Source organism: Bombus affinis, chromosome 12, assembly GCF_024516045.1.
Source record: "Bombus affinis isolate iyBomAffi1 chromosome 12, iyBomAffi1.2, whole genome shotgun sequence".
Classification (NCBI taxonomy): domain Eukaryota; kingdom Metazoa; phylum Arthropoda; class Insecta; order Hymenoptera; family Apidae; genus Bombus; species Bombus affinis.
Window position 1 is genome coordinate 6339744 of NC_066355.1, and position 15318 is coordinate 6355061.

At 42.8% G+C, this 15318-nt stretch overlaps 1 protein-coding gene across 11 annotated transcripts in view; it reads right to left on the minus strand.

Annotated features, from left to right (window-relative positions):
* The window catches only part of LOC126922588 (basement membrane-specific heparan sulfate proteoglycan core protein-like), a 249332-nt gene that overhangs the window by 86344 nt on the left and 147670 nt on the right, over positions 1 to 15318 (minus strand). The gene's annotated exons all lie outside the window — the stretch shown is intronic.

Genomic DNA, 15318 nt, shown 5'->3' on the forward strand with positions numbered 1-15318 from the left:
ATCTAACAGAGCAGTCTCTGACGTTTTAACAAAGTATAATAATACAACTATGGTGTAACATATATTTTTCTTTAGTACAAGTCAAACCACAGACGAGACACTATAAGTATATTTAATAATGCATATTTAATACAAATCTGAAATTCAAATTAAAAAGAATATTGAATTTCCTCTATCGCGTGTTTTTTTTTTTTTTTTTTTTTTAAATAAGAGTTATTTCAAATATATTCGAAATTATTTAAAAAATCATATTCGCGCTGATCGTAACTCAGGCACATAAAACCCGATAAATTATACAAACTCGCTCTATCAAACGGGTAATCTGATATATGACTCGCAATATTCAAAAATATTCATCGGCGATTATATCGTAATCGAAATTGAAGATTTTATCAGCGGCATATTTGAACATGTTATCGGCGAATAATTGGCTGCGTTAACGACCGCAATGAATCGATAGAGACGTTCGACAAATTTAATAAAGTGGTCCTGATAATTCAGCCGGGTATGATCGCGGTTGAAAAATACCCGAAATTTCCCGAGCTTTATCCGCTTATCGACATTTATGGCTGATCGTTAAATGTCTCCCGTAGACCGTCCGACAATTACACAAGTACGTGACGGTCGTACGACGGCCGTTCCTGCGCCAAAAGTCACCCCTCTATGGGTTATCCCTCTTTGGAAAGCGTCGCGCGCTTATGGATGCCGGTACTTCTAACCCCAACGACGGGACTCGTTAAACGTATGTTCACCGGGAAGAAGATCTTCTCACCCTCGTTAATTATTCTCCACTGCATCCTTCTGCGACATACAGAGAGACACAGTGAATGGAACGGAAGGGTAGTCCCACACTGGGAGTCGAAGAGGAGAAGAGGGTTGAAGACGCAATCCTTCTCTGTCAAGAACGAAGACGTCGAAACGTTTGGATCCTGCGAGAAGTTTTCGACATCAGACGTTCGATAAGGATTCCTCGTTTCGCTTTACGACCTTCCAACCCCCACATAGTACCGACCACTTTCGCGAGATTAATCGGAATATCGCGTATTTTGATATCGCCGATGTTTATCACGCGCCGTAACCACGACGAATATTTTCTAGACAATCGCGTTAAAATTCGATACGGAAATTAAACGACGTTAGCACGTCGTTCGGAATAATTCCGTTTCCGATCGAATCCGCGAAAATAATCCGTTCTCCCGCGAGATTCGAATTTGCGGGGTGAAATTTTTTTTCTCTATGCAGAAAATTCCTCTCCGCCGTGGAACTCGCGTTATTTTGATACGAATTGAGGCCGCGTTTCACGCCAGAGATGTTCCGCGAATTTATTCTGCGAATTCGAGCACCCGTAACGAGCGATATGGAAAGAGGCGGAGAAACACACAGGAGAGATAGAAAACGAGAGGACCGAGGGGTGCTGCAGAGAGATATAGAAGGGAAAACGCACGACAGAGACGAAGAAGGACCTTTTAAATATAAATTTCGTACACGAGCATTCTTTATCGTCGCGTAATCTTTTCTACGAAAAAGAAGAGGAATAGGTCAGTTATCATCTCGCGCCTTTTACATCTAGCGAACTAGCTCCACCGGGGAAAATTAAATATATTCCAGCCCTTACGCCAGCCATTGCCCCACGGGGTCGAATATCTTCGTAAGTCAGCCACGGACATCTTATAGTTTCGAACTCGCCTCTCGGCGCTGAGATTACACGGTGGAGAACAAGGATGTTACGTGCTGTACGTGTTATCGCGGAATTTTATCCCTATTAAAGTACAACGAGGCGAGAAATCTGCGAATAGAAGGAACGTGCTTTCTGGGTGGCGGCGCTGCGCTTTAAGCATTCCGCTTACGTGGCAGCGTTTTAATTGCAGGAATATTTTTCTAGCGGGGAAGACGGCGGACTGAATACAAAAATCTTCGTGTCCGGTAAACATAAATATCGTTCGAGTTTTATGGGCAAATGTAATGCAAATTCCACTGCACGTGAAGTTTCTTTGCTGCCCAAGTTGGAATTACAGTTTACCATAGTTCGGTTAGCAAGATCATCCGATCACGAATCAACGATCCCTTTAACGTTCTTTGAATCTTATTCACAGTAGTTCAAACTAATTTTTCTTTTTCTCTTATAATAAATCTCTATACTCTCGTGAAAATTGTTCCGACAAAGATTTAAGTCTCTGTTGAAGGACCAAGCTTGAAACAACCGCGTTTCTTTGCTGAGATTCGACTACGAGAAATTACCGACGAACAAAGAGCGCCATCTATACTAGCTGCAGGTTAGTGCTTGGCAATAAACGTGCCTTGTTTAAGAAGGAACTACCAAAGAAGATCAAGAAGAGAGTTACCTGCTCCCCGCGAGGTTTCCTTCCCTTTTGTACGCTATCTATGGTTAAGAGAAAGCAGATAAAGAAGCGATAGTGGTTGTTTGGAGCAGATGCTCGTGATACTCGCTACGTAAAACATCTCGGAGCGCAATTTGCCGGGTGGTAACCAGCGTAAGACTTTCAGTGCCCTTTCAAAGTCAGAAGGACTTGCCATTTTCTGCTTAGGCCAACCCGAAAGCGACCTGGAAAGTGGCCTGGAAAGGCGGCCCTTTGAATCGCTACGTGCACCTCCAACTGCGATCTTCATCTCCTATTAATCCGGCAACGTTATTCGTTTCAAGATTCTCCGGAGATTCCGGTGCTCTTGAATCAAACAAGCTTTCGAAAGAAAGAGAGGAGGGATAGGAAAAAAGGAAAACAGAAACGCCTTAACATCGGATAAAGGGCACGTAGCAGTTTAACACGGCGAAATGGTGGGAGGTAAGGGTAGAAGACGCGGAAGAAGAAGAAATGTAGAGCGCAGCTGGGAGTCGAACGAATTTTCCCGGGGATACGAAGAATTTCCTCGAGGCAGGGAATATTTCCTGTTCGTGTCTCCCTTTCGTGGCGCAGCGTGTCTCAACCCCTCGCGGGGGTGCCGCAACGTACGTGCAGGCATTTTCTAAACGGCGTCGAGGAAACGACTGTTGCGGCCTCGATACGCAGGCAAGTCGTGTCGCGATTCCGTGCGGAGGGTTGCGAGCGACGAAGCGTCCCAACCGTTGACGAAGAAAATGGAGAAGCCTCCTATCCGCCCCGTGGAACGATGATTTTCTCAACCATTCAAGGTAATTTCTCGGGATAAAAGGTCTACCACGCAATGTACATTTGAGACGATGCGGCGAAATAGAGGGTTGGAGAGTGCAACGGTGGAAATGGAAGGGGTGGAAATGGAAGGGGTGGAAATGATGGGAACCGTTCGTCGTTGGTAAACTCGATTTACAAACGCCTGCGATGTGGGTTTTCCACTTGTACTTATCTAGGCGCCATCGTCTTATTTTCGCGCTTTTCTTATTTCGCCTCTTTCGCAGGCTTTCGCAAGATCCACGGGCGCAGTCGAGCGTGTCAATCAGTTTAAGGGAGGCAGATCGGTTTGCCTCAATTTTATTTCGTACATTCTACGAGGCAGATGCGCGACAAACATTGACTGACGGCCGGGGATAAAAGTACGACGGCGCTGAGACGCTGGGAAATGGAACGATGTTGAGGTGTTAGTCGCGCGAGAACGTTGCAAGTCGTTTGTTGCGAGCGATGCTTTGAAGTGAAACTGCAACAGCATTAAATGAAACCTTTGATCCGTTCGAACGCGGTGATACGGGGATCATGACATGAAAATCGTACTTCGCGAATCCTGTGAAACAAAGTGGTGAGAAGATCAAACGATGGAAACGTTGGTAACAAATTATTCCTCCACGCTGGAAACGCCAATCATCGTATGGGTTCTGGCCGATCATTTTATCGTAAGCTGGTTGGTACACAGCCCGATAGAAATTAGAGATACCAATTAGCAGGTGGTATCAATTTAATGGCCACCCTCGCTGTCGTTCGTCATCGTCGTTGCAGCGAACTGCGTTCGACGTGGGTGTTGCTCGTTGATTATCGTCACCGTCGTTATCGTTGTCATTACTTGAATATCCCATCGATTGCAGCTTCTCTCTGTTCCACTATCCAGGCTATTATATGTCCTATATCTGTGCCGCTCATCTTCTCGCTCGCATGGTCGTTCATTACCTGTCCATCCGTACTCGCTACGCTGTTAACGGCGAAATCGAGGCTTAGCATTTATAACGCCATGTATATACACTATCCGCCATAAGTATCAGGATATCTAGCGCGTTTAGACAATATGAGATATTTTTCGTTCACGATGAATACTTTTCATTCGCCAGTTATATTTTATCATAAATTTCCTATTCTACTCATACTATCGCGTGTTTCGCGATGTAAAATATCGACTAAAGCAAGATTTATTACATAATTGTGCAAGGAGTGGCTTTCGATAGCTTTTCAGACAATGAAATTATAACTTTTAACGCGTTTCTCGTATGTTCGTATGCTGTTTGTCAATAAAGTACAACCAAGTACAAATACAACCAATGCTGAACGAAGACAGACACAAGTATAAATAAAAAAGTTCAAATACATCTTCGCTAATTGATAATATCCGATAATTCCGCTGGAGTTAATGTGATTAAATGTATTATTATTTAAAACAATAGTTTCCGTATGCAAAGTATCTTTTCATTTTGATGATAATATCGTTGACTCGCTGGAACAGTGACGCAAGAAACGATTTTGTCAATGAACTATTTCCTAAGATAAGAATGTCGTTACTTTACCTAACAAAATTATACCTATTACTTCGCAAGAAGAATGGAACTGCGATATCGTCGAAATAACGGAAAGTCTTCGAATCTTTAAATTGTTAAAAAGCACAGATTCGCTCACTGCATCAAGTAAATCAGATTTCTGACTACCCAATCAGGTTACTGGAATTTCCTCCGATAAAAACAGATGTAATTCACATCTTGAAGTATCGGCTGTTCCTAATGAAATAATAGCGAATGCAGAAGCGTTGAGGAAATTGCGCTGTTCGCACCCCCGACGAGATGAAACGAGACTAATGCCTGGTAATTGGGCGAACTTCAGGAACGCCAACCTGAAACGTTCACGAGAAAGGCCGGGAAGGGGGGGCGGGTAGTTAGACATGGCAAGAGTCCAAATTTCGCCTACTCTCGTGCAAAAGTCTGAACGAAAACGTTAGAAAAGGAGACAGAAATAAAGAACTTGGAAAGAAACAAAGAGGACAGAAGCAAAAATAAAATGAGAAAGAAGCGAAAGACTGGAAGCTCTTTCGAACAAACTTCTGCCCTCGTTCTCGTGTAAATTCGTCGTGCCACGATTTTACTTCACCTTCGTCGGCGACCAAGTTCCAATGAGAAACTCGAAGAAAAATGAGAACAGGATGTAACGAAAAGAAGTCAGGCGAAAAAAAAACAAGAGAAGGTAAACGCGAGAGAAGCTTCTACCAGTGAACGATCGAACCGATGGACTAATTAGTATCGGAGCTGCGCAGTTTCCTCGCAGCCTAACGCGCGGGCTACACCCTCCAAAAGCTTCCACCAGTAGCTCGACTGGAAGGTACGACTAGGTGCTGTCTTGGGGATAGTTCCCCGTTAATGAGCTCCTGGTAACGACGTCTTTTTCCTCCATGCCCATATATCCTGGAGAGATCTCGTTCTAGCCTGCAGCCTGGTGCATTCTCTCGCGCCTTTACAACCCTCGTTGCACTCGATCATCCCTACCATTTTCACCTTTATCATTCAACTATTCTGAGAGTCGGCCAAATATTCGCCATCCTCTGTATTCGACGTTCGTTGCACCACGCCACGGAATCGTCGTGATGGAATAATACCGTTCCCAAACTTTTAAATTATACATAGGAGCACTTCGCACGTTTCGTGTTTTCGATATAGAAACGGAATTCGGGGGTTTTCAATGGGCATAACGGACATGAATTTAATCGAAGGCGTTCTCTCGACAAATTGAAAATTATGCAAACGACGCTAGTTTGTCACTTTGTATTTATTATTTACTTTCTGTCTTCAAGGGACTCTTTAAATTTAAGTTTAGATATCTTTGCCATCTTCTTTCGTATTCCTTTATAGTGCTTTGTAATTCTTCAAAGGGTGAATTTTTCCGAATTGAAATTTTCCTAAGTAACCCCACTCTGTTGCGCTGTTTCTCTTTACAATTCATTTTATACAGCGACGAGTCTTCTTAAATCTAAATGCTTACGAGCATTGCTCTATTTTATTATATATGTACATATATATATTTATCTATTTTGTTATATAATTATTTAACGATTTTTTACAATTCTTTTCACAGGACGAATCTCCTTCAATCGCAATTTTCGTAAATTTCATCAGTCTGCTATCCTGAGCTTTTTAACGATATTTTCACCGGTGTGAATTACTTCGCCCTTCAAATTGCTATTCCTAATGGTCTCGCCGATCGTGTACAATGTCTTCATTAAGGGATCTTCAAAGTTCGCCGATAGATTCTAAGAAAAGCTCGCCACTAAGGGCAGGTTCTTTATCACAACTTTCGCGGAAAGTTCGCGGCTCGTTTCCCTTAAAATTCGTCTCGCGCGGTCCATGGCACGGCTCGTACCAAGGTGCGCTTCATAAATCCTGCTCGGCTATTGCGTGCACCAGCCAGTGGCCAATAAACGGTACGTGCGAGCTGGCATGAATCACAGTCGCCTCGGTTGAAAAAGAGGGTGCAGGCCAAAGGGGTAGATCGGCAAAGGACGAGCGGAGGTGAAAAGGGCTGGCGTTGTCCGCTTGTCAATATCGAAAATTAGAAATTCGAAGCAGGTCTCTCACATGCGTGTCTATGTATCTGTACGGCGAGACGTGTGTATGTAGACATTTTGCTCGGTGACACAGGGGTTGGCGCACGTGAATAGACGTGGCTAGGTGGACGCGTAACCTCGACCATTGCTTGTAAATGCAGGCACCGAAAACACTCCGTGATCTCGCTACGTTCGCACACCCTCCCGTGGCGCATAAATCAAACAATATCGATCACCTGTTTACTTTGCCTTCTCCACAGCGGCGTTTGCTATTACTATGTCGCCACGGAGCAATATATCGGTGGAATGGGCATACCTCCGTGTGCTTTTCATTCTGTCACCGGTCGCGTATTTTCGGCAAAATTCCGTAGATATGGCCGATTTACGAATACCTCTCTCTCTCTCTCTCTCTTTCTCTCTCATTCTACCTGTCCCTTTCTCTGTATGTATACTTCGATGTATCGCGTATTCGCTTTCTGTGGACGATGCAACGTCGGAAATTCAACAGGACCGAAGCATTCCGGGCAAGAAACGAGATTAGCCGACTAATGGATTTCGAGCGGTTAATTCGATGGTTGAAAGTAAATTCGAGGGAATGGATTTTGTGGCAAGTCCATGGCAAACTACCGACTCTGAAGTTAAGGATAATTTCTGTACAAATAAATGTGAACAGAGAGTCAAATCGCGCTGTTCTTGATTAATTTCGATCGCAGAGGCTTTTTCCTACATCTAGTGGCTTTCCTCGATTTCCGATCGATAGAAACTAAGTTTAACCAATCACAAAACATCGGTAAAATTTCTAAAAAATTAACGGAAAATGGCGAAACTCACTCGCGGATGGAAATCGTTTGAAGGGTATCAAGTATCCAAGTGCTGTGTTTTTTTCCCCGGCTCTTTAGGTTGGATTTTCGATCGTTCCCTTCTTTTCATCCCTCTCTCTGCCCTTTTCTCTCCCGCGGTCCGGTTTTGATGCCGGTTTGATTGGAAAACGTTCATACTCATTTGTTGCGCCACGGTCAGCCGGAGAATACACATACGTCACGTGTACACGTGTTATTATCCTGTAAAGCTCACTTTTATGGACGCGCTTTTATCAACAGTACGGACATCTGTTCTGCTATCGATATCGCTTGGGTGCCGGCCTAAAATTAATGGTTGTTCCAGACAGGAAACAAGCCGTCGCCATTAAAAGTATCGCGCTCGGTTTAATCGACAGTCCTGAGCGTAAATTGACTGATGCGATCGAAGCGAACGCGTAGAGTGCAGCTACCAACGAGAGAAGCAGAGACAGAGACAAAGACAAAGACAGAGAGCGTGTTACAATCCTCCCAGTGTTGCTTTCCGTCTCGATATTTTGGCAGTTGGATGCGTTTCGTTGCTTTTCGAAAAATAAAAGAACTGGCTAACGAATGGACTCGACCCATTTCGGTCCAATAGCCGAAATTCCACTATCCACGCGATGGGGAACGTTGTTCGATAATTCAATGGTTGGTGTTCGCATAAACGTTAATAAGTAACGTGATGGACGGTGTTACGTAAATTAGATAGGACACGTTGATCTCTGCTGCATTATCCGGACGTCAAATTCGATGTAATTTGCTTGGAATCTGGCAGACAGATCGCGGCTGAATCGGAGATGCGTTCAACAGCTATTTCGAATAATTTATCTGTCGTTTGTCCTTCTATCCACTGCTGGTTCTCGATTTGCTGCATCTATAGGTTGGACAAGTTTCGAAGAAAGCTTCACCAGACAACGATTATGCCAGGGTAACGTCGATATTCGGAAAGCGTGAAACAACGAGGTCAAGAAGGGAACGTTACTCTTCATTCTGGATGAGAAATCGTCCTATTTCGTCTTCCGCAGCCTGGAATGGCGAGCAAGTGCAATTCGCGTAAGACCCCTGTATAACCAATGTTTTTCCCGCGTGAAAATAGTATTCGCATACGGTAGAAATTTATTCCTATTTCTGAGAGCGGACTGGCGTCTCTTGCAATTACTTTCTTCGAGAACATTTTTCTCACGTGAAAGTTAAAGCTCTTTCCTATGCGCTTAGTACTTTCAACTCGCTTCTTCGTCGTGTCTTATGTTCTCGAAACGCTAATCTAATCTTGTTTCGCTATACTGTTTTTCCACACTATCCTATAATTCAAGTTACTATGGTTTATCCTATATATGTGTATGCGTGTGTACGTGCATACGTACTCAATTAAGAACTTCATGGTCGAGTATAGTTTTATCGATGTCCTATAACAGACAGCTATGAGCTGCTGCAATTAAGAGTTGTATAAGGTCATAGTCTAAAGCTCGCTTTGAGACACATGTTTCGTATCGTGATTTTAATTAAAGTAATAGTGTCATTTGTTCAAAGTTATTGATAAAGTCGGTCTGGCTTTACTTCGGCAATTAGCATTTGTACTTCTCTTTTAATTAATTGGCTTCCACTGTCTGTGTTTTCTAGTTTTTCAAATTTTTGCGACAAAGAGGAGAAAATATAAAGAATATAGATCTCTTCTTCGTAAATGAACTAACCGATGTAAAGTTTAATGAGTCATAAATTACCAGTGCCAATATACTCTCTTATATAACAGGAACAATTTTCCATCAAATAAATAAAGTTTTATAAATTACACGTCCTGTAATCGTCTTATTCCATCATGTTATAAGATTATAAAAGAACTCCTTTATCGTTTGCAACCAGTATCTTTTCAAGCCACCAACATTATTAATTAATAAATTATCGTGTATACAGTGTAAACGATTATCACTTCCAAACGACCGTGAATTCTACTAAATTAATTGAATTACTTTTCTTATGGTTTTCAAGAAGTATTTTAGTACATTCTCCTACATGATTTAAAAAGAAGCAACCGCTCATCCTGAATCGGTCCATCGTGTTTTCTCCACGCTGGCGAGGGACAAAGAACGGATACAAGCGATTCGTTCAAAAGGGAAACGTGTGCACGGATCGGTCGCAAGAAAAGCTGTTCGCCGTAGTCGTAAATTTTCCCGAGCGAAAGATCGCGCTGAAACTCGCGGTCTTCCCTAGGACATCGAAATAATTTGAAAGACAGCACACGACTGTCGCTTACGTAAGCTCCGCTTGTCGGATCGAAGGGGTGGCTTCGTGGTGTCGACTCAGCCTCGCCGTCGTTTTTCCACGGCCTTATCCAGCAACGTCTGCAATCCAACCTTCTCTCGTCGACTTTCATCGGCGTAGCTTCTTTCGCGCGAAAGGAAAAGTTAAATTTGCATTCGTAGCGTCGTCTGACGAGCACGGCCCTTTTCTGCTTTCCACTTTTTCGATATTCCTACGCTTCCTCTTTCTCCCTTGCGTTTCCTCGTGTCGCCCTTCCCTCTTGCTCGCCTTTAAGCACGGCCCTTTTTCCTCGATCATCACGGAATGTCTACTACAACTTCTTCGACGTCTATCGCTTTCGAATTCAGATTTATTCACAATATAAATTTATAAAGTCGTCGCGTGGATCGGAACAGAAACTCGACATTGGTCGAGCGTTCTGCCCTCGAACGCAGCCACGGCTCCTTTGAAATTTCCTTTTCGTTCGACAAATCTCGCGATGCGTTTGCACCTCCACGCTTCTCCGTTATTCGATTCCTTCGGGAACACCAGCCACTTTCATGCACTCGTGTTGATGTTAATGTTAAGCAACGCTAAAGCGCCAACTCGACGTGGGCTTTGCGGGCTGCATAAATGTTGAGGTTGCGGATCTATCTGGATCTAGTCACTGTAGTAGTGGATACGTATAGGTAAGGCGTATTCCCCATCGTGAGATACATACGTGTGCTGCACATACAAGCGCGAATCAGAAGGAAATCGCGACTATGAATATACCAAAGGAAAAGGAAGAGAATGCTTCGTTTCAAGATTCATAGGAATTTTTTGTTTCTTTGTCGATGCTGTTTTGAATATAAAGCACTACGAAGAATACTCGTAGTGTCAGGTGTGCATTCCTACTACTCGGAGCCTGTTGCTATCATCTTTCTCATACTGTAACTCATCTTCTGGCTGCATCTATTCTGCAAATCTTTTTCTTTCGTTTTCGTTGCATCACTTTCGCTTTCCATCGGTAATCGATCAATCATCCGTGTGTCGAAGCGAACGAAAGGCCGGGCAAATGGAAAATGGAAAAGTTATGTTCGACGCGTGTACAGTCCCCGGTTATGGAAATGCGTCATCGTGTTCGTGAATATTTAGCGTATTGAAAATTCAATTTCAACGCCGCCCCATTCTCCCAAACAACTGTCTTCTAACGTACTCTAAACATTGTTAACCCCCTTTAACGTTGTCGCGCTACGTGTACGTAGTTACACACGTCACACTGCTATTTACTGACAGCGAATATCAGTAAATGGCTCTTATCGTATCGATCGTTATACATCAATTAATACGTGTCGGTCCAATCAACTCGCCGTACGTCTATCAATTAGCACGATCTTGGGTAAATGTCGTCTGTAAAGTGAATTTGCAAGTCGCAGTTTCAGAGGAACCACATAAATGTAGACTATGGACGTGTATACATTTACCACTTGAAGTTTAGCAGCAGGGCGTGACCGAACTATGAAGATGAGAAAGAAAGTTCAGAAAAAGAAACTTTAAAAAAAGGAAGCAAGAAATACGAGAAACACCAGCATTTTACAAAATATACAAAATATCCAAATACAGTACCGCTACAACGAATCTCCCCTGAGCTTGCATTTCTCTAGTTTCATTCAAAAAGATATGGATATACGTGAACAATCGCAGCTTATTTATAACAATAGTCAAAGTAAACGATCGATAGTCGACGAAATAAATTACAGGCCGTTGGTTAGCGAGGCGGATGAAGATCAGAGTCTAGTTACGGATATTTTACGCGGCAAACAAGCCACCGCAGGCTGGCTCCCGTAAAATGAAACTATTCGCATAAGTGGGACGGACGTTTACACGCGTTTGTTCAATGTAATTAATGGTCGCATAGTTCGTGTAAAATAAACTATGGGGCCGATGAATACAGACGACCAGTCAGCACTGGTTCAAAGATACCCAGGTTATTTCATTAATCGTGAATTTAGCACCGAACACCGGAACGTAACCAAGCTGGAAATCGAATCGACTAAATGGAATTGCCGTGAACGTTCTCTCTTGCCTCTAATAAGCGTGACACGCTACTTTTTTTTCGACCCTCTGTAGTCATCGTCGTTCACTTTGGACTCGTTTGTAACAGCGTGCAACACGCGTGTATTCTACGTGACTGGATTTATTTATTCTAACGAAGATTACGCGCGGTCTAGCGCGGCACGTGATTGATCGCACGACTTTACGGCAGTTTATTTTCCCGTTTTTCCTCTTTCCTTGTGTTTCCCCCCACCCCTCTTTTCCTTCTCCACCTCTTCTGTTTTCGGTCGTCGTCGTTTGTTGTCGACCTCTCTGTTTTTCGTCAGCCTGTCCACGCGTGCCTCCCCCGCCGTCGATCATACCTTTGAAACGAACATTCCACGCGTCCCGATATCGATTTCCTATAAAACCTTCGGGGAGATGCACCACGTTCAAAGGAGCAACGGCACACGGCCTCGTGATCGGTGAATTTCGAACAATGTCGGGAATAGATGGAACCGATGCGAGACCGTTTCATTTGCCTCGATGAAAGGAATCAGGGAAAAGGAAAAACGCAAAACTCGTGGTACCTGGCGCGCGTGCATAAATTAGACGAACCGGATATAAATGCCTCTGATACTCTGTTTGTCTGACACACGCTATTCAGGTACACGCTATTTCTCGTAAAATAGAACAACTAATCGCAAACATGAATATTCATTTCAGATATCGAGGGATTTGAGGAAAAAACGGTACAAGTAATTGTAAAACTATTTCGAAATTTTTAAAATTCCTACCAACTAATTATTGTAAAGCAAATACCTTGTATTTATTTATTTATCGGTTAATATCGATAGTAGCTAGCTATTAATATCAACAGTAAAGATACAGTACCCTTTGGCATACAAAGGAAATAGGCAAATTGAAATACCGTTCGGGCAAAGAGTTAGAAATCTCTTTAGTCGGTCTAAACATAGACGCGAATGAAGATAGAAAATTCAATAAAAAGTCTTCTCTATTAAATATAAAAATACACCGTGTATTATACTTGGAATTACAGTATACTACCATCATACGCTTTATCCATGGATTATATGCAAGTACAAGATTGCATTTTCAATTTAAAAAGGATCCTCGAAATAAATAGTGATCTCATTTTCGTAAGAAAAAATATGTGTCCTAGTTTCCAGCGAACCTTTCGGTTACCGTAGCCAGCGCCACGAAGAAAGTTCCAAATGGGCGTGAAAGTTGCGCTCCGTTATAAATTGATATAGAAAATCGCGTTCCGAAGTTGTTGAAGAGAAAAGGATCGTTTCGTGCGTGTAGAAGAACACTCGATCGTGGCAGTCCTGAGAGGGAACGTCGCTGTGTGTATACACGGGAATAGAAGGGTGAAACCACGAAGGCAAACCAGTCCTTTAGGATTAAAATAAATCCTAATCTGGCACAGGTCGTAAAGTCAAGAGGGAGGGTCGAGCCCTCGGGCCTTAGGTCGATGGTACGTGTAGTAAGGAAGAGAAGGATGGCGGAAGAAAAGGAGCAAATAGAAGGGTCTCAAACATACCAGCAGGAAATGTTACCTTAAATACACTAAGTTTCCTCTCCTTGTACCTTTCCTTTCCACCCATGAGATTTTCACCTGGACTGTGTGTACAGATATTAATCCCTAGCGCGACTGGAAGAAAGAGGAAAATCCATCGTGATATTCTGTGTACCAGCGGAGGAACGAGTAGACTGAACTCAATTTTGTAAGATCAACGAAAAGAAACTTGTTACATGCCAGGGTATCGCGTTCTCTCTCTCTCTCTCTCTCTCTCTCTCTCTCTCTCTCTTTTTCTTTCCTTCCTTCCTAGATGATGTGGGTCAGGTTTCTTCAGAAACATTCGAGTCCGGAAGTTTGTCGAGATTGGACAAAAAGTTTCGGAAAGCGTATCGTAAATATATACAAGAGGCATTCGATGGCTGGTAAGCAGTTGTTATCAGGGAAGTCAGTTCCTTTTATGGTACAAGATAAGAACGCTGGGCACGTCCAGCCAGCGTTTGGAAAACGGGGAAATATTCATAAAAGAGGGATAATGCGGTTTGAATGTTGAGATGTTTGCGAAGGTTAACCAGTTGGAAAATAGTTATACGTATCTTTTTTACAGATTCAATTGATAAACAGAAGATACATTCTCCGGGATTAAAAAAAAGAAAAGCCAGAGATACACAAAAACATAGCAAGACTTCAACATCTTAAAATCCAACCTTGGATTTTGCACGTACAAAATAATTAAACAGGGCACAAATGTGGTTCGCTTGAAACTTATTCATAATCGAATTTGGTGATTAAATATTTACGTAACTTAATTGCTTAGCTTAGGCAAATTACTTAGCTCGACTCGAGCATTCTGCTGATTCGAAAACAACTCTTCTAAATTGGTTTCATATTTTACCAGTATAATCACGAAACTCCTGTCTCGTTACAATACTAACGAAATTTCCAAATGTTTTATATGAAGCATAAGATATAGACATAAGCTATCAACTAATACGAAAGATCATATTTAACCATCAATAGAAAGACGATAAAAAGGACTCATCGTTCGGATCGTATTCCGTTTACAAAGACAGGTTCGTACACAATAATCACGACAGATGTTTCATCAGGGGTACGGCGCTATCAATTACGTAAAAGCATCGTATCTCGACCTGGAAACGAAAGCAGCCAATATTTGCAGTAAACAAGCCCGGCCGTCCTGATTTCGAATTACGGGAAACTGGAACTGTAAAAAGTATTGCAGGATACAATAAATAAATACGGACATGTATCCCAGGGTTGTGTGTTTCATCGGTGTGCAACGTGAACACGCCGCCATGTCTCGAATTGTCCGCCGGTTATAGCCTGGTACAACGTTGTAGCTCATCCGTGCAGTATTGTACGGTAACACAGGTTCTGGGGTGTAGCGGGGTTAGTAATGGTCGAGCACTAGGCAAACAAAGTATCTACGTTGTCCGTGGGGGTAGCTCAGAGGGGCTGGCCTGGCTTCGACGATGTTGAGTTAGCTCGAGATAGGTTAGTGTAGCCAGGCTAGAGAGGTCGAGTGTTGTATGATATGATACTCGACAAACGGCTTCCACGACCAAGTGAGTACCTAGGAAAGTACGCCTGGTGTTCGTACTAGCATCCCCTAAAAATAAACATCCCTCGGCGCGCGTGTACACCGCCTCGCGCCGGTCAACCTCCCAATTCTCGTGTTCGCGTCCTCTTCTTTCGCCAAGACGAAATTACGACGATGCGACAACATTTGGGATATGTTTCGTGTTAATACATTTTTTTAAATTTTGTGTTGTGATTTTTTTTAAAGAAAACGTAAAAAGATATTTGGAAAGCTTATATTGGTTTTTGAAAGAGACGCCGCAATAAGGGGACAGTTGCAACTTTAAATAATCGAAGCAAAGCAATTCGAGTTCAAAGTAGAAACGAGTTCAATTCGAATCAAAGTAGAAACACTTTTTGGTACGT